General features: G+C 46.1%; 1 long non-coding RNA gene and 1 pseudogene across 1 annotated transcript in view; one reads left to right on the top strand and one right to left on the bottom strand.

Annotated features, from left to right (window-relative positions):
• Nucleotides 1–19,758, bottom strand: part of LOC138850195 (uncharacterized) — a 104,845-nt gene that overhangs the window by 73,982 nt on the left and 11,105 nt on the right. Inside the window, exon 2 of the long non-coding RNA XR_011389833.1 lies at nt 12,486–12,584. This is a non-coding gene — a long non-coding RNA (uncharacterized lncRNA). The remainder of the gene's footprint in view (nt 1–12,485; nt 12,585–19,758) is intronic.
• On the top strand, nt 15,895–17,164 carry LOC100344808 (heterogeneous nuclear ribonucleoprotein A1-like; annotated as a pseudogene).

The following is a 19,758-nucleotide window of genomic DNA, read 5'->3' as shown; positions in this document are numbered from 1 at the left end:
GGCAGAGGCCAGGGAGTGGTCCTGAAATTGAAGCCAACAATCAGCATCCGGGGAAAAAGGGACTGGCAAGCCCCAGGTGAGCAAGCGCAGTGACTCTCTTCCCTCCAGGGGAAGGCGCCCCATACTGTGCTCAGCCCAGGGCTGTAGGTAAGAAGTGCCCAATGAAGGATGCAGACTTGGTGTGTGTGATCCTCTTCTCCAGGCACTCCAGGCTCTGGAGGGGATGGTACTATCACCCACTTCCTAGGAGAAAGGGAGGCGGAGGGGGGAGAGAGAGCAAAGTCTTACACAAGACCTATGTCTCCGCCCTTTAGGCTCTCTTCACCGGAAGCTCCCTGGTAGCTAGCACACAGCAGCCCCTGGAGGAGGACCATTACTTACTGGCCAGACAGCCTGGGAAATCCCAGCCATCTGGCTTCTGCCCAGTGTGTGCCCAGCCTCTGCAGACAGGCAGCATACACAGAGGGTGGGCACCGCCATCTGCACCCAGCCTTGAGGAGAGGGCTTTGGGTTCCTGGTGGTGTGGCAAAGCTGTTTGCTTCTCTCAGGGGGTGAGCTCCTTTGGCCTAACCTAACATAGGCCTTTGGCCCCTGCATGGCCTACATAAATTACCTCCAAGGCCTCTCATCTGTTCTGTGAAGAACAGCTTCCTTGGCCCAGGGAAACAGTTTCCAAATAATCTGACAACACGAAAAGAATGGAGTAAATCCCTTAAGTTTTAGAGGCTTAAACCTGTCTTTGTACAAAATAAGATTCTTACTGTACCCCTCAAATATGTACAGTTAATTATGGGTCAATTAAAAAGATTTTTGGAAACAATTAAGAGTCCCAAGGGCTCAGTCCCCTAGGGTTTTTTTCCTATGGAAACATAAAATGGTAACCTCACGCCAAGGTCTTTGGTGAGATGCCCATGGGGAGTGAAGGGGCCCTTGGGGAAAGGAGAGGAGAGGTGATTCTTACTGCAGTCAAAGCCTGTGAACAATCAGCGTGCTTCACCCATGGAATGGTTTGGTTCCACAGGATAGGGAGTCGAGTGGAGGTGGCGACTCTTGGGGGCCCTGCAGCTGATCCTCTGTAGACAGAACATTCAAAAGAGGCTTCAAAGTGCCTTTCAAACCCCTCCCTCTATTTCCCTCAATTCTTGGAGGGCAGCAGTGTCAATAACTTAGGTTTTAGAATCAGGATAGCACGATCCAGTACCGGCTTTTCCATCCCGAGGCTGTGTGACCTTGAATGAGATGTGGCTGATCTCTAAAATGTGCCAGACCTTTCTCTACCTCTGTGGGTTGTTGTGAGGATGAGACAGCAACTGGGGCATCACTTCCCTTCCTGTAAGGGAGGAGTCAGAAATCCAAGATCCCTTGATCCTACCACTCGTAAAAGAAAAATAAATGTCTGTGATTCCAGCAGAAAGAGAGTGAAGAAAACAATTCCTGCCCCTTAGAACATCGAGGCCATCTCCCCAGCCACTGAGATCACTCCCCTGTTGGGTTTTATTTCCAAACTCACAATTTGGCAACCTGCTGTAGGCATTTTTCCCCCATTTTCTTCAAATGATTCAGGTTGAGTTGTTTGAGCCAAAAAAAAAAAAAAAAAAAAAAAAGCCAAGCTGAAGTCTGCACCCTTCCCTCCAGAAGATAAATTATGTTGGTTTTTGCAGTGAGTGAATTGGGGCAGGAGACAGATTCCACCAGCATAAAATGTTCTAGGCTGAAGAGGTGACTTCAAGTAGAATCTCTGCTTTCAGGGGTTCTAGACTCACTCAACCAGCCTGCCCTGCCTTGGGATGATTGCTCACCTCCAGCATCCGCAGCTTGGCCTGGGGTAAGCCTCGCGGGCCTTGGAGCAGAGGTGGCTCAGGAGCAAATGCACTGGGCACTGGCAGCCTGCCTGTGTCCTCCTCCCTCCCTCGGGAGCAGAGCTGTGTGTGGGGACAGGAGGAAACAGCCACCCTATTTCTTTTCAGGGGAAAGGTAGCTCTTAGTAGAATTGTCTGAGTCTCATGGCCAATCAGACAGAAGGCCTACATGCACTGATTCAGCATTTTCCATTCAACAAACCCTGACTTTCCGTAGCAGAGAAAGGATGTTGGGCAAGACACAGACACCTTTAGGCAGGAAGTTATTTCCATGCCAGTTCTTTTAACATTCTTCTCATTGTGTAGAAGAAAGCCTCTGTTTAGCATTAGTGTGTCTTTACCACTTCTTAATCGTCCTTCTTTAACCGGAAAAAAAAAAAAAAAGGCAAAAGCAAGGCCCAGCTCAAGTCCCTCAGCAGACAGAAGCAATTACTTTTTCTGTTTTATGCTGATTTTACATCACTTACATTGTAAAGCAAGTAATAATAGCTTCCCGTTTGATGTAGTGTTATAAAGACATTTAAAAAATAAGTATGTGTATGTATGTGTGTGTGCGTGTGTGTATGTGTGTGCGCGTGTGTGTGTGTTTTGAAAAGGGAACTGATCTTAAGGAAATTTTAAAGTTAATCATACTATTGCTGGCTTACAGATACAGCAACATCCTAAAGCCAGCTATTGGAGAAACACTGGATTAATATGGGAGAAATATATGGCATGCAACTCTCCCTCCTCTCTCAAATTAAATAATATATCTTGTTACCTCTTTCTTCCAATTGAAATGAATACTCAGCATTTTCTTCTTCATTTATTTATTTTTATTTTATTTGAAAGGCATACAGAGAGAGAGCCATCTTTCATCCTCTTACTCTTTACTTAAATGCCTACACCAGCCAGAGCCACGCCAGGCCAAAGCTAGGACCCTGGAACTTCATCCAGGTCCCCCACGTGGGTTACAGGGACCCAAGTACTTGAGCCATCATCTGCTGCCTCCCAGGATGTGCACTAACAGGAAGCTGGATCAGAAGTGGAGCCAGAATGCAAACCCAGGCACTCCGGTACGTGATGTGGACATCCCAGGAGGGGAAAACTTCTGTGCCACAACACAGATGAACACTGAGATGAACACTCAGGATTTCCCACGTCCTTTTTCCTTTCTTTTCCCAAGGCTTCCTTAGCAGCAGAGGAATTTGCAGCTGTCAAAAAAAGTACATCATTTTCCTTCCCTTCAGAGGCTGGGTGAACACTTGGAGTTACATAGTGCTCACTGCACTCACTTATTCAATCTCTCATTTAATAAACATTTGCAGGTGCCTCCCCGCCCAGTATCAGTCCTGTGCTAGGTGCCCACAATGCAGCAATACAGCAGTGAACAGGAACAAGGTTCCTGTCTTCCTTAGGCCTGGCGACTAGCTGGAGACAGAGTATTGTACTGCAATGTAGCGCTACAAGTGCCGGAATGAGGAATCACATGATGACACTGCGAGCACAATAAGAGATCAAAGAAAGTTGCCCAGGTGAAGACAGCAACGTGGCACTGCAGTCACGCACACCAGCTCCAGTAGAGGCATACATGACGTCAATGTCTAAACCAACAATTTCTTGCTACAACATCTTGGCCAAGTGACTTCAACCCTCAGCCTCAGACTCTCAGTCAATGAAATGGGGATAGCTTGATCTCTGCTCTTAATGTTATTGAGGGATTTAAATGGGACAACCAGCACAGAGCCCAGCATGTAGTAAATGTCCAGTAAATACCAAGTAATTTCCTTTAGCACCTTCCATCCAAGGACTATCTCTTGCATATTTGAAACATCATGAAAACATCCCAGTATGACTGAAGTCAATTCTACTTAAAAACAGTGAAGGGAAGTTAAGGATGCTCTTAGAACGCACAGCAGATCTAGCATGCTCCTGACTGGAAACACTTTTATTTCTTCTGCTCTGATAATATTTCCTGAAGTACAACCGGATCTTGAAGAAGAATCCTAGGACTGCAGTGGAGTTGATTACAGTGGCCAAGATCAAAAAAGTTTGAAAGAAAAAGGCAGTGAAGGAGAGGGAAGGGAGAATGGCTCTTAATCATCAGTGAGAGGAAGAGGAAGAGGAAGAGGAAGAGGAAGAGGAAGAGGAAGAGGAAGAAGGAAGGAAGGAAGGAAGGAAGGAAGGAAGGAAGGAAGGAAGGAAGGAGAAGAAGAAGAAGAAGAAGAAGAAGAAGAAGAAGAAGAAGAAGAAGAAGAAGAAGAAGAAGAAGAAGAAGAAGAAGAAGAAGAAGAAGAAGAAGAAAGAAGAAAGAAGAAAGAAGAAGAAAGAAGAAGAAGGAAGAAAGAAGAAAGAAGAAAGAAAAAAGAAGAAAGAAAAAAGAACTTAAAGAGCCAGAAATAGTGAGATAAATGTTAGAAAAAAATCATCTCTCCTTCGCTTAAAAACACAAGGCCCTTCAGATTCCATCAGAGAATATGAAGAGCTGGAGCAGGTATTTTTGAGGACACAGTGTCTTTCACAAACAAAAAAATCAGCACTATCAAGGGAAATAGAAATCTCACGCTTTATAATGCTTTCATGTTTATGAAGTGTGCTGTGCGACAAATTCTCCGAAAGACCCTAAGAGGCATGTACTATTACTAGTTCCACTTTACAGATAAAAAACTGAGGCCTGCAGAGAGGATTTATTTGCCCATGTTCACCCAGTAATTAAGAAGCTTAAGAGATCAACCTTAGGCTGGCAAACATTCCCCACGAAGGGCAGACCATAAATACCTCCGGCTCTGCGGTCTCTCATTCACCGTCACCACTACTCAATACTTACAGCAGGAAAGCAGTCGCAGACGACAGGCACACAAACAGGCATGCTGTCTTCCAATAGAGCTGCACTTTAGAAACATGGAGACTGGAATTTCATATCATTTTCATGTGCTGTGAAATATCATCTTGGGACCAGCGCTGCAGCTCACTAGGCTAATCCTCCACCTGTGGCGCCGGCACCCCGGGGTTCTAGTCGTGGTTGGGGTTCCGGATTCTGTCCCGGTTGCTCCTCTTCCAGTCCAGCTCTCTGCTGTGGCCTGGGAGGCAGTGGAGGATGGCCCAAGTGCTTGGGCCCTGCACCCACAGGGGAGACCAGGAGCGGGCACCTGGCTCCTGGCTTTGGATCAGCGCAGCGCACCAGCCGTAGTGGCCACTTTGGGGGTGAACAAACAGAAGGAAGACCTTTCTCTCTGTCTCTCTCTCTCTCACTGTCTAACTCTGCCTGTCAAAAAAAAAAAAAAAAAGAAAGAAAAGAAAAGAAAAGATAAGATCATCTTGGCTTTTTGCAACCATTTAAAAATCTAAGAGCCATTCTTAGCTGGTGGGCCATGCCAAGGCAGGCACAGGCCAGATCTGACCTGGGATGAGTCAATACTTCCTCTTCTAGAATTTCTCAGAGATGAAGGAGGCAAAGCCCTCACCTCACAGACCTGAGAGAAAAAGAGGCATAACCAACTCTATTCCTAGAGAACTGGTTCCACTCAGAGTCCAATCTGCACTACAACTTCCACAATACTTGCCCTATCTGTAGGACCCTTCCGTTAGTAAGCCTTTCTTTCCCACTGACTCAATTTTTATTTAAATGTTTTATTTTGTACTTTATAAATGGGAAACCCATTTTGCCTGCCAAAAATAGAAGATCATCAAAAGTAAATATAACTGAACAAGTGCTACTAAATTCTAACTGCCTACCATCACCTGCCAAATTCTCCCAGCCTGGGGCCTGCCCTGCCCTCTGCCTTTATTCAAAAAAACTAACTGGCATGTACACTAAGTACACCTATCATCAACATGAGACCATCTCTTGACACAGTCAGAAATACCGAAGGTGGAAAAACTTTCTCACCGTGTATTTCAAGGCTATTTATTATCAGGTTTTTGTCTATGAAAAAACATCTCCCAGGCTGCTGGGCCCATGATGCTCATACTATGGGAACAGCTATAACACAATCAAAGTGCCATGGCTTTGTACAAACAAGAAACATCTAGATAGAGTGCAAGAAAAACTTTCAAAGGAAGCAGCCCTTCAGGTTTTGAATCATATCTAAGATTTCATTAGACATGAAATTTAGGAAGAATATTCCAGACTGATTGAATACAGGAGTGACAGATGAGACTAAACGGAAATATGACTTCTACATGATAAATATGCAGGAATACTGTGCCCTGGCTTTGAATCAACCTTTTCTGTTTCCTCAAATGTTTTCCAGATCAGGGGATGTTTGAGATTACATTTTTGGGTTTCTCTACAAGACAAATAAGGACATGCGGTCCAGGGTCTCTTAAGAAGGCCCAAGGGGTGCTGGGTTCTGTCCCGGTTGCCCCTCTTCCAGGCCAGCTCTCTGCTGTGGCCCGGGAGGGCAGTGGAGGATGGCCCAAGTGCTTGGGCCCTGCACCCCATGGGAGACCAGGAGAAGCACCTGGTTCCTGCCTGCGGATCAGCACAGTGCGCCAGCTGCAGCACGCCAGCTGCAGCAGCCATTGGAGGGTGAACCAACGGCAAAGGAAGACCTTTCTCTCTGTCTCTCTCTCTCACTGTCCACTCTGCCTGTCAAAAAAAAAAAAAAAAAGAAGTAGAAGAAGGCCCATGGGAACAGAGGGAATAATTGGGAGTGGTTTTTGACTTCTGTACCCTTGAAGACTCATGTGACATTTACCCTCATACATTCTTGGCTTTGAAGTATTTTAATCCACTCAACTGCTTAATTTAAATCTTGATGGTTGTTCTCTCATTTTCTTAACTATCGATACACAAGATGCCCTCAAACTGTTCATGGAAATGTGTATTGTGACTAAACTATGCATGCATGCATTTTATTATAAAATAAACATAGATTTTAATTTTATTTTTCTACAATCTGCTTTGGAGCACCCTGTACATTTTCCTCAGTGATCAGGAGAGACCAGTATTGACCACACTGAGTTGCTCCAGTCCCAGCCAAAATGTTAAGAAAAGCATTAATTTCGGTGATCTCATTAGGACAACTGTAAAACAAGCAACTCTGACTCTACACCAAGTGCTTCCAAGGCTGGAGGCCACTGCCATGCTCTGGCCCACACGCAGAGTATGAGTTCAGGGCCATCCGTCCACCCAGGACCACAGAACTGCGGCAGGCATGGGAACACACAGCCTTGCTGGTGATTTTTAAAAAGAAAGAAGAGGCCATCCTACTCTTAGCTGCTCACTCCTCCTTTATCTGGAAGTCCCTCCGTAAATACCAGGACTGTTCTTTCTTTAAAGACTGCAATGTAATCACAGAGAAGCAAATGCAGTTTGCAGGCACTCTCTCCCCCTGCAGTGTTCCCAGAGTGTTCGATAACTCGATAACCTCACTGTTGGTTGAGAGTTGTTGGGGTGAGAGTGTAAAGCAATGTGGCTGCAAGAAATGTCCAGCAGGACATGGCTTCTCCCAGGAGCTCCCACGGAAGCCACAGGACTGACCCCTGGCAGAATCCCCCAACAAACGAAACGCTTTATTGTTACTTCCTTAGTCAGAGTCATTGCCAACATATACAGGGCTGCAAGGCTTGCAAACGGCTCGATTCACCACATTCCCTGCTCCCAATCTCCTGTGAGAGAGGTGGGGTCACACATGAGGGTCCCAGCATGCAATGCGAGACACCCCAAAACTCCTGTTTTAAATGACGTCCTCTGCCTCTATAATTCACAGCTTCCTAACTCTGGCACCAAAGGCTGTTTCATTTGAGAAAAAAAAAAAAAAGCTACCACCTCATTGTGAACTGCTCATACCACAGAAAACACTTTCTGAGCATGCAAGTTCCACATATCCAACCTGTGTTACTTTCTAGCTATGTTGCAAACCTTGCTTTCATCCTCCTTACACTGCTCTTCACTTTTCTCTCTGGCTTTCTTTCTACTCCGTTCTATAGCCCCTGCTGAAACCTAAAAGCTCTCTCTCCAGGAGTTTCAGCCCAACCCCATTCTCTTGACTTTGCTGTCTGTCTAGCATGCCCGCCTCTCTTTCACCCACCATCTGTCCATCTCCAGAGTTGAATTCTACTTCCTCCAGGAAGTCTTCCCCAACACCCAGGTCATGGCAACCATCTCCTTCTCTCTAATTCAGCCCTCGAAGAAACAGTGAGGAGAAAGCAAAACCTCTGGAGCATGACCCTGGTCCCTTGCTGCTTCTTTGCATTTGTTCCTGCTACTCCTCCCGTGTCACAGAACCATTTCACAGGCAACAAATTCCTTATGGATAGGGATTATGCTGTCTTCCCAACTGCACACCCAGCATGTGATTCACTAACTCCCCCAATGGAGATACTCAAAGAATGTTGCCTGAATGAAAAAAAAAAAATCAGTAATTGAAGCAGCAAACAAATCGAGACTTTGGAGTCAAAGATGACCGATTTCAAATCCTGACTCTACCACTGTAGCCTGTGACCTTGGCAAAGTCAGTTACATTCTCTAAGCTTCAGCTCCATCATGTGGAATCCACCAGGGAATCAGAATACCCTCCCCAGAGGTGGTGGTTAGAATTCACTGATACAATGCACGTCACACTCTATAGCAAAGGCATTCAACAGACGGCAGCCACAGCTGTAGACCTAGAGCCTCAACTGTGTACCAGGTTCTGAAATAGGCACCGGGAATTTTGCCATCATGAAAACATAGGACCCGCTTTCTATTTAAATCATGTGTTTGTATGAATCTTAGCTCTCCAATTCAGGGTAAAAGAGTGCATGTATTCTGCTAAGCAATTAATATTAATGATCTCCTGTGGTCTTCACAGGAACCCTATAAATTAGGTACATTTAACAGATTAGGAAAGTAAGGCCTAAAACATCTAATTAATTGACCTAAACTCTCATAGCTGACAAAGAACCATAGAGACACTGGAATACACACAATATGACTCCAAAGACCTCCAATCTCAATACGAGATCTCTTCCTGTCTCTAAGAATCGGCCATTTACTTTGTTCCGTCGAGCATAACACTTCAGGTTACCATCAGCATCCAAACATCCATGACACACAACTGGCCCATGAGCCGTGAGGTTCATGAGAGCCAGAGAGGCACCTGTGGGCACAGTGGTAAGGGGCACAGCAGTGAGAGGTCCAGCAGGGAACCGGTTTGCAGGTAAATTCTCCCCTACGTGACTACAGTGAGTACGTGGCACACAGTGTGGCACCTGCATTAATACCTGGGAAGAGCAGAAGCAAGGAAGCAGCGCATCGGTCTGGTAAACTCAAGGAAATGGGGAGATGAGGCGGGACAAAAGGAGAAATGGACGCGCACCACAGCCAGGATTCCCCTGAGTGAGCAGAGCTGGTTGAACCTGCCTTGTCCACTTGCCACACTGTTTGACATTCAACAAGACTGCATCCTTATGCTCTTGTTTGTAAAGCAGGCTAGCAAAATCCTGCCCTTCCAGGTTTGCTGGACTCTGAGAGACTCGATGACAGTGACTGAGAGTACCGTGACTACTGAAAGAAGGCATATTCTGAACACAACTTGTTAAGTTGACTTCTTGCAGGGCCCCAGTTCTGATATGGTAGAAAGTGCATCACCTAACCATGTGAAAAAGCAGATTTGCTTTGTAGGTTCGCTACCTTGGGCAAACTCCTTAACCTGCTCAACTCTGCTTCTCTGTCCATAAATCAGGATATGGACCAGCTGCTCAGGACTAGCCTGACTGCTACACGTGAAGTGAACGCATTCATTCATTGTAAAACAGGAGACCTCAAAAAGCCCACAGAAAATGGAACTCGAAGATGAGTTTATTTCAGCGCCAAAGCATTTATTTATTTATTTATTTATTTATTTATTTATTTGACAGGTAGAGTTTACACACAGTGAGAGAGAGAAAGATCTTCCTTCCATTGGTTCACCCCCCAAATGGCCGCTATGGCCGGCGCTGTGCTGATCCAAAGCCACGAGCCAGGTGCCTCTTCCTGGTCTCCCATGCGGGTGCAGGGGCCCAAGCATTTGGGCCATCCTCCACTGCCCTCCAGGGCCACAGCAGAGAGCTGGACTGGAAGAGGAACAACCGGGGCCAGAACCCGGCACCCAAATGGGATGCCAGCGCCACAGACGGAGGACTAACCTGGTGTGCCACGACGCTGGCCCCATTCAATGCCAAAGCATTTTGAAATCCACACATACCTTTTCAAAATAAGCCTCTTCTATGAACTTTTTGAAGACCTCTCATGTATTATCATTTCTGAAATTGTCTACAACTATTTTTTTGTGAAATTTGTTGTTAAAATAATAAATTCTTTCCCATAGCCTTTCTAGCAGAAGACAAAGTAGTGTACCATAAATGATCCAAACTTGAGAGTCAGAAACATCTGCCTTGGAATTTCAACTCAATCCCTTACTAGTTGTGTGGGGCAAACTACTGCACCTCTCCATTTCCTTATCTTTAAAGCAAAAGATGGGGCCGGCACCGTGGTGCAGTAGGTTAATCCTCTGCCTGGGCTGTTGGCATCCCATATGAGTGCTGGTTCTAGTCCTGGCTGCTCCTCTTCTAATCCAGCTCTCTGCTGTGGCCTGGGAAAGCACTGGAAGATAACCTGGGTCCTTGGGCCCCTGCACCCGCATGGGAGACCAGGAGGAAGCTCTTGGCTGCTGGCTTCAGATCGGCGCAGCTCCGGCCACTGCAGCCATTTGGGGATTGAACCCACAGGGGGAAGGCCTTTCTCTCTATCTCTTCTGCTCACTGTCTGTAACCCTACCTCTCAAATAAATAAATAAAATCTAAAAAAAAGTTACTACCAGCTCTTTGGGTTTAAAAATAAATAAATAAAGCAAAAGATGATCACACTACTTCCTTCTTCCTCTTCAGAATGGAGGTGGTATGAACTAGACAAGGCATGCTTCCTAAGTACATACTGCATGTAAAAGAATCTATCTGATAGTACTTTATACTTTGTGTGTCTGTGTGAGTGCAAACTGTTGAAATCTTAGTACAGAGTTGGTCTTCTGTATATAATCAAAAATGAATCTTGATGTAAATGGGATGGGAGAGGGAGTAGGAGGTGGGATGGGAGTGGGGGTGGGAGGGTGGGTATGGGGAGAACTACTGCTATATTCTTAAAGCTGTATCTATTAAATTTGTGTTTATTAAATAAAAGCTCTCTAAAAAAGAATATATATGATACAGTTTTTGAGTAAACTTTGTTCCTCCCTTATTAAATCTCAAACCTTTTAAGACAGAATTACTCTGGGACCAACTTAGTTCTCAACCAGGGGGTGGGCTGGGGATTCGAGATCTTTCCTTGCCAGTCTCTAAATGACCAAAGGACAAGAATGGATTTTCCATTCCCAGGGCACATGTTTTGTGGATGCATTAATAACCCAGCCACAGGAAACTCAGGTCAGGGATTTGGGGGGAAGCTGAAGAAACTGCCGTGAGCCTTTTGGGAACCCGATGTTAGACTCTAAGCTTTTAAAACAGTTTCTGAAATCCAGGAGAAAACCGCCTTTAATGAGTGCCAGCAGCCAGGATCCCAGAAGAGATTGTAGAATGATATTGTGTTTTTATCTTGCATTGTTGGCTTTGGAAAGTGGCCGGAGGCCTCAAAGTCTCAGCTCTCCAGCCTCACGGTCAGCTGTCAACTATCTGCTCAGAGGCACATGGTGCTGGGTCTCTGGGGCACCTTCCCTGACCTCCTCTGCCTGAACACGCTCCCGGGAAGAAAGGACTGAGACAGCCTGAGGAGGCGCAGGACACAGACACAGCCCAGGGATCACTGTGGAAAAGGGGTAGTGGTGGTAGCAACAACAACAACAATAATAATAATTGGGTGCTTTCTCTGTGCTAAGTGTCCTTTTTGTGCTGCAATTACACACAGGTATTGTCACTACCATTTCAAAAATAAGGAAAATTGAAGTTCAGAGATGTTAAGTAACTGCCAGCATCACACTTCAGTAAGCAGGGGAGGCAGCATTGGAACCCCAGAGCCCACATTCTTAATCCCTCTGCACCAATGCCTGTGTGTATACCAAATGAGTGAGGATTTACCTCTTGAATACAAGCTTTGTTTCCAAGAGCATTGAAAAGGCAAGGACTCTGAAGGTCTCTTAAATACTACCCTGGGAGTAGAAAGGGAGCTTGGAAGCCCAATCCCTTTTAGTAGGCTCGAATCCCAACTGCAGTATCCTTGCCAAGTGTTCACTCACTATCTGCCTTCGTACCTGAGCGACACAGATCTCAATTATCTTAGACGATATCCCCTTCACCTTTCAATAGCTGTGACAACCAAAAATCCTACACTGAAACATGGCTCCCTGAAATGGTGACCCTTGGGTCTTCTTTCTGTGCTTTGGGATGGAATAGAACAAATTCTACCTTCTTCCATATGGTAGCCCTTTAGATACTTTGCAAACATCAATTCCGGTCCCATTGAAATACAACTCCCCCACCACCACCCCTGCCCTAAAAAAGAAAAATGTATATTAAAGGAGTTATTCACCTGTTCATACTCTCAGTTAACACCACCAGAATACCTACCACTGGTGAAAACTCGGCTATCTATATGCTGATGGGAGTATGAGTTTAAAATGCTAACACAGAAGATAAACCTACACAGATATGATTACATTTTACAGGTAGAAAATTATGAAACCTCAAGGATACCTCAAAGAGTGCTGTGCTTGTCCAGAGGAGAGTTCTTTTCCAGTTGGCTGATACAGAGGAGACGCTGTCTGGTCTCAAAGGAGGATTATTACTGACCACCTGCGGGGAGAAAGCCAGATGACCAGTGGGTTACAAGGCGGCGTAAGAATGACAGTGCTGGCCTTGGAACAGATCTGCTGTAATTTGACTTCATTTTCTTCATCTGTAAGATGGAATTCACAACACCAGCCCCAAGTTGCCAGAAGGATCAGGTGTAAGGGATTTAAAACAAGATGATAATAAGAGGGAATTATGCTGTGGTGTGCTAACGATTCTCCAACCCTGTTTTCCCAAATGTGAAGACGACCCTGTTACTTGCACAACTTGACGAGAGCTGGGGAATCAGGAGACACATGACTTGGCCAGAGTCCCACTGAGAGGCTTCCAGGCCAGCACAAGCAGAGGAAGAAGGGAAATAAATGCCAGAGCCAAGCAACATGGCCTAACTACGAGCCAAGACCACCAAATATCGGCCCCAGTTCCTCTGCTCCATCTCATTACAGAATAATCCCATAAGATGCAAGCAAAGAAGGATCAACAGCTGAAACACATTATCAGCCACCTATGCCTTGAGAGGGGAAGGCCCACTGAGAGATTAAGACACTCAGGACTTGTCAGAGAGCTTTTCCTGCAGCCAGGGCGTCACTAATTGACACGTGAGCCTTGGCAACCACGCCATCTGGCTCATTACCACCACCACCTGAGAAAACAGAATCTGCCCTCACGAAGCGTCGAGAGCCTAGGCGGAGAGCTGCAGGAGGTGCACGGGGAGATTTTCTTCGGGATCTTGCAAGACATCTTCCTGCTCCTATTCAGACTGCCCTCTTGGGTTAGGTAAAAGCTGTGTATCTGCAGTCAGCCTGCCATCAACAGGCCTCTATGAAACACTGTATGAATCAGGCTTCTTTAGGGGTAAGGGAGAGAGAAATTCAGCCAAAACTGGCGTGAGCACAGAACAAATTGATCGGCTCATTTAACTAAAAAGGCAGTAAGAGATCATGGTTTGAGGCTGGAGAGCAACAGGTGCTCAAACAAACTCATCAGGAACCTGCCTCCCGCCAACTCTCAGTTCCAATTTTCTCACTACTGGCTTCATTCTGTTTTGTTTTGTGGGAGTAGTGAGTGCTCCTATTGATATGCTCTAAACCTTAGGAAAAGAGGAGACTAGAGAGGCGGCAGTGTATGAATTTACAGCCAGACTGAATTTATTCAGAGAAATCAAACTCATAGAGGTGGGTGACCAACTGCCAGGACACTGATAGAACACGTGGCTGAAGACCCCAGCCCTGAGGGGCCGGGTCTTTTTTAAAGTTTAGGAGGGCTAAGGATGGTGGTAGGAGGCAGCAGGTGGAGAGGAATGCCTGGAACTGGTCTTTCAGGTGGTCTTGAGGGGTGGGGTATGAAGGCAATAGGATTGAGACCCAATTGAGATTCAAATGCAAGGAATACATTCCAATGTTTTGGTGTTGTTGTTGTTGTTGTTGTTGTTGTTTTGTCAGGCAGAGTTGACAGAGAGAGACAGAGAAAAGTCTTCCTTCCGTTGGCTCACCCCACTAATAGCTGCTAAGGCCTACGGCCGGCCGGCACGCTGCACCAATCCGAAGCCAGGAGCCAGGTGCTTCTTCCTGGTCTCCCATGCGGGTGCAGGGCCCGAGCACTTGGGCCATCCTCCACTGCCTTCCCGGGCCACAGCAGAGAGCTGGACTGGAAGAGGAGCTACCGGGACTAGAACCTGCAGTGCCGGCACTGCAGGCAGAGGATTAGCCTAGTGAGCCGCGGCGCTGGCCTCCAATGTTTATCTTTTGGGCAATGATGGAGAATGTCTGAGACTTATGCTTTTGGTCTATCACTAAGCATTAACACTGAAAGAAAAGGGAAAATAAGATAAATTGAGCTTCTTTCCAGAATAAAATAAAAACTAAGAATTAGCTATGAATGGATCAACTTGGATTATATGTTAATTCCTCAGCAAGCCCCCTTTCAGGGGCTGCAATACATTGATTAAGCAGTCCTGTGTGAAGCACTTCCATCACTGGGTCTTTGGCTAACCCCACTCACACCACCCGGATTGACAATGGGTGAGAGCTGAGTGTTCTTCAAGAAAAATCCAGGTGCTGTTCACAGAAGACTAGCAAATAGACACTAAGTGAGCACAAGAAACACATGTCGATTCTCAAAACTCTTTTGGTATAAACCCAAAAAGGAAGCCCACAGTGAATCCACACTTTTGTTATCAAGGAAACTATCGCTCAAGGGAGAAGAGTTTCCCCTTCATAAAATTAAAAGATAAGCAAAGTGGGGCCGGTGCTGTGGCTTAGCCGGTAAAGCCGCCGCCTGCAGTGCCAGCATCCCATATGGGTGCCAGTTCAAGACCCGGCTGCTCCATTTCCAATCCAGCTCTCTGATATAGGCCTGGGAAAGCAGTGAAAGATGGCCCTGGTCCTTGAGCCCTTGTACCCGCATGGGAGACCCAGAGGAAGCTCCTGGCTCCTGACTTCAGATAGGCGCAGCTCCAGCTGTTGCAGCCAATTGGGGAGTGAACTAGTGGATGGAAGACCTCTCTCTCTCCCTCTCCCTCTCTCTGCCTCTCCTTCCCTCTCTGTGTGACTCTGACTTTCAAATAAATAATTTTTTAAAAAAGCAAATTAATTATAATAATAATTAATCTGGAATATACAGTGTGGGTCATTAATCTAAAAATGACCTTAGGAGTTAAAAATTTTAGCTTACGGATAAATCCCTGTACCACCGGTTGCCTGCTATAACTGAACAAGAAACTTGATCTCTCTGCACCTTAAACTTTTTTTTTTTTTGACAGGCAGAGTTAGACAGTGAGAGAGACAGAGAGACAGAGACAGAGAAAGGTCTTCCTTTGCCCCCAGATGGCTGCCACAGCCAGCACGTTGCGCCGATCTGAAGCCAGGAGCCAGGTGCCCCCTCCTGGTCTCCCATGCAGGTACAGGGCCCAAGCACTTGGGCCATCCTCCACTGCCCTCCTGGGCCACAGCAGAGAACCCGGGGTGCCGGCGCCGAAGGCAGAGGATTAGCCAAGTGAGCTGTGGCACCAGCCAAACTTTCTCTATAAACTAGGGACACTAAGACTCTACTCCAAAAGGTTACTGTGGTAATTTAATAAGCAAATGTATGGAGGCATGAAATACTGCATATCATTCATCCAATACTTACTATGTCCTGAGAACTACAATAGACACTGGAAAGTCACTGGTGAATAAGGAAGTTCCTATCATTGTGCTACTTGAATTCTAAAGCTCAAAAAGTAAACACATAAATGAACAAAAAAATGAGGTAGTACATACAAAAAAAATAAAATAGAATAAATGCTAGTGACAGAGGAGAGGACAGGAGGATGATGAGGGAGGACATTATCAAGGAGGTAACATCTCATTTTTGTCAATATTATTCTCACTGGCTGAAGAGATTTCCAGTTGAACGAACGGTTGTATTTTTTAGCAGGTAACATTTTACCTGTAATCTTCATGACAAAAACAACCAACCATGGGACTATCTGGACTCAAAGCAAGAGTAGAGAAAGGCCTGTCGTTTGAAAGACAAATACTGCATTTTTGCACTTGTATGTGAAAGCTAAATGATTTCAATGGAGTAGACAGTAGGATACATTCGTTGGCTTAGTCCTTTCTACCCACGGATGCCACCGAGGAAGCATCATCAAATTCTCTCTTCCCACTGCCTTGTTGTCTAATTCAGTCTCCTAAAGAACCCCAACAGCTGCAGAGGCTCCTCATGGGAGGGCTGAGCTTTGTAACAACCAATGAGAGTCTACAGAGCCATGGTGAGCAATGGGGAACACTCACAGACTGTGTGCTAATGAGAGACCCGAGCAGCAAGCTCTCCGGGGGGGGCTTTGGGGCTGTCAGCTATGCTACCACGGCCGTGGATGTACACGACATGGATGGAAGGATTGTAGAACCAAACAGGGCTGTCTCGAGAGAAGATGCTCAAAGACCAGGTGCCCAGCTACCTGTGGAAAAGCTCTTCGTTGGTGGCATTAAAGACAACACTGAAGAGCATCACCTCAGACGTGAGGCTGAACAGTGTGGGAAAATTGAAGTGACTGAGAAAGTGACTGTGGCAGTGGGAGGACAGAGGTTTTGCTTTCGTGACCTTTGACGACCATGACTCTGTGGGCGAGTCTGTCATTCAGAAATACCACACTGTGAATGATTCCAGTGGTGGAGTCAGGAAGGCCCTGTTGAAGCAGGAGGTGGCCAGTGCTACATCCACCCCAAGAGGCTGAAGTGGCTCTGGGAACTTCGGTGGTGGCCGTGCAGGTGGTCTTGGTGGCAATGACAACTTCGATTGTCACTGAGGACACTTCAGCGGTCAGGCTGGCTTTGGCAGCAGCCAAGGTGGTGGTGGTTATGGGGATGTTTGCAATGCATTTGGTAATGACGGAAGCAACTTTTGTAGAGGTGGAAGCTACAATGACTTTGGCAATTATAACAATCTTCAATTTCTGAACCCATGAAGGGAGGAAACTTTGGAGGTAGAAACCCTGGCCCCTATGGTAGTGGTGGCCAATACTTTGCCAAACCACAAAATCAAGTGGCTATGGCAGTTCTAGCAGCAGTCATAGCTATGGCAGTGGCAGACGGTTTTAATATCTACCAGGAAACAAAGCCTAGCAGGAGAGGAGAACCAGAGACATGACAGGGCAGCTCTGGGTTACAACAGGTTTGTGAACTCTGCCAAGCACAGAGGTGGCAGGGCCTAGCTGCTACAAAGACCTGTTTTAGACAACACCTGTGTGAATGGGCAAAACACCTCCAGGACTGTATTTGTGACTAATTAGATAACAGGTTATTTTAGCTTCTGTTCTGTGGAAAGTATAAAGCATTCCAACAACAGGTTTTAATGTAGTGTTTTTTTTTTTTTTTGCACTCATGCTCTTGATTGCTAAATGTAACAGTCAGATCCAGACACTGAATAAAAGTGTCTCTTTCAAGAACAAGAAGAAGGGGGGGGGTGGTAAATATTATCAGTAATAGTAGTAGTAGTAGTAGTAGTAGTAGCAGTAGAGAGTAGAATAGTGGTTACCATGCCTGGAAAGAGTGCTGAGCAGGAAGGGATGGAGAGAAGATGGTTAAGGGGTGCAGCTAGATGAGAGGAATAACTTTATTTTTAAAAAAATTTACTTGAAAGACAGAAAGAGAGAGGGGAGAGACAAAGAGAGAGAGAGACCTTCCATGTGCTGATTTATTCTCCAAATGGCTGCAAGGGCTGGGGCTGGCCCAAGCCTAAGCCAGGATCCAAGAGCTTCTTCTGGGTCTCCCATGTGGGTGGCAGGGTCCCAAGGACTTGGGTTCATCCTCCACTGCTTCCCTTGGAGCATTAGCAAGGAGCAGGATCAGAAGAGGAGCAGCCAGGACTTGAACCAGTGCCCCTATGGGATGCCAGCGCTGCAGGCAGTGGCCTAACTTTCTATACCACAGCACCAGCCCGAAGAGGAATAACTTCTAATGTTCTATAACACAGCGTATAGCTGTGGTTAACAATGACTAATTGAGCATTTCAAAATAGCTAATAAAAAGAATTTTTAATACCTCCAACACAAATATGTCTGAGATTACACTTTCTCACCCCTCCCCCTCCTTTTCCCAAAATTGATTATTTTTTAAATATTGAATCATCAACCTTACTTATTTATTTTTATTTGAAAGACAGAGAGGTGGGGCTGGCACTCTGGCACAGAAGGTTAACTCCTTAGCCTGAAGCGCTGGCATCCCATGTGGGTGACGGCTCGAGTCCTAGCTGCTCCACTTCTGAACCAGCTCTCTGCTATGGCCTGAGAAAGCAGTAGAAGATGGTCCAAGTCCTTGGGCCCCTGCACCCACGTGGGAGACCCGGAAGAAGCTCCTGGCTCCTGGCTTCAGATCTGCGCAACTCTGGCCATTGCAGCTAATTGGGGAGTGAACCATTGGATAGAAGACCCCCCTCCCTCCCTCCCTCCCTCCCTCTCTCTCTCTCTCTCTCTGCCTCTCCTTCTCTCTGTGTGTGTAACTCTGACTTTCAAATAAATAAATAAATAAATCTTTTTTAAAAAATGAAGCAAAATGGCCAGCGCCTTGGCTCACTTGGATGATGCTCCACCTGTGGCACCGGCACCCCGGGTTCTAGTCCCGGTCTGGGCACCAGATTCTGTCCCAGTTGCTCCTCTTCCAGCCCAGCTCTCTGCTGTGGGCCGGGAAGGCAGTGGAGGATGGCCTAAGTGCTTGGGCCCTGCACCCGCATGGGAGACCAGGAGGAGGCACCTGGCTCCTGGCTTTGGATCAGCGCAGCGCACCGACTGCAGTGCACCAGCTACAGCGGCCATTTTGGGGGTAAACCAATGGAAGGGAAGACCTTTCTGTCTGTCTCTCTCTCTCTAACTCTGCCTGTCAAAAAAAAATTTAAAATAAAGCAACATAAAATCAGAGGATAACCATTTTGGCATAGCAGTTAAGACATCCCTTAGGATGCCCTCATCCCAAATCAAAGTACCTGGAATCAAGTCCTATTTTGCCTCTGCTTCCAATTCATCTTCCTGCTAATGTGCATCGAAGGCAGCAAATCACAGCTTGAGTACTAAGTCCCTGCCACCCACATGGGAAACTCAGATTGAGTTCCTGGCTCCTGGCTTCAGATTTTTTAAATGAAATAAAAATCACATCAGGTATTTAAAGGCAACAGGGAACAAACAAGCTGGCCAGGACTTGAAGGGTCAGAGCATAAAGAAAATGCACTGAGATGACCCCAGAATCGCTGCTTCCTCCAGTCGGAGCATTTTCTGATATCAAGGCAGAACAAAAGAGCAAAACAGAAAGAAGTGACCTGGAGCTTACAGCAGTTACACTGGATGAAAAAGACAGAAATTCAAGTGCCAATATCCCAAGGACAAAGAACGTCCAGAGCAGAGAGCCCAGTATTCTGCATGCTCTTCTCATAAATGCATTTGCTAAACTCCCACTGCACATATATGTTGTCAGAGACTGAGAGGGAAGCCAAGCAAATGTAGCTGATAGCATCCTTGAGAAGGTCGAGCTCATGTCCCTCTCCTTAAATGGGCACTGGACTTAATGACTCACCTCCATATAACAGAGTGTGAACAGTAAGTTTACACTGAAGAAATCTGACAGACATTACATAAACCAAATGATCAAAGTTGATATCAACTTTGGTAAGTTATGCTGATATCATATACCCCTCAATATCATGT

This window comes from Oryctolagus cuniculus, chromosome 6, assembly GCF_964237555.1.
Source record: "Oryctolagus cuniculus chromosome 6, mOryCun1.1, whole genome shotgun sequence".
Lineage (NCBI taxonomy): Eukaryota > Metazoa > Chordata > Mammalia > Lagomorpha > Leporidae > Oryctolagus > Oryctolagus cuniculus.
Note: the sequence above shows the minus strand (reverse complement) of the source record. Positions and strands in the feature narration are given on the sequence as shown.